We start from the raw sequence: 294 nt of genomic DNA, 5'->3' as shown, positions 1-294 counted from the left end.
GACAACCCCCGGGGTGTCACACAGACCCCGGGGAGGCCCCGCCAGGAAGGCACACGGGTTGACAGGCAGGAAGGAGCGCAATTCCGCATGTGAAGAGAAGATTTATTTTTTTTCCCCCCTAAAACAGGGCGTTTAAGGCAACCATCCTTACTACCCAGGGGCAGGGGGTGCCCACAAACCCCCTCAGAGGACCGCGGCAAGTTCCGGTGAGAGGGGGCGCGCGGGTGAGCCGCCAGGCAGGAACACGGGGGTCGCGGAGAAGGTCCTGTGGAGGTCACAGCCCCGTGGGGCGGA

This window comes from Pterocles gutturalis, unplaced genomic scaffold (assembly GCF_000699245.1).
Source record: "Pterocles gutturalis isolate BGI_N339 unplaced genomic scaffold, ASM69924v1 scaffold11565, whole genome shotgun sequence".
NCBI lineage: Eukaryota > Metazoa > Chordata > Aves > Pterocliformes > Pteroclidae > Pterocles > Pterocles gutturalis.
The sequence above is the reverse complement of the archived record's forward strand: the minus strand, read 5'-3'. Positions refer to the sequence as shown.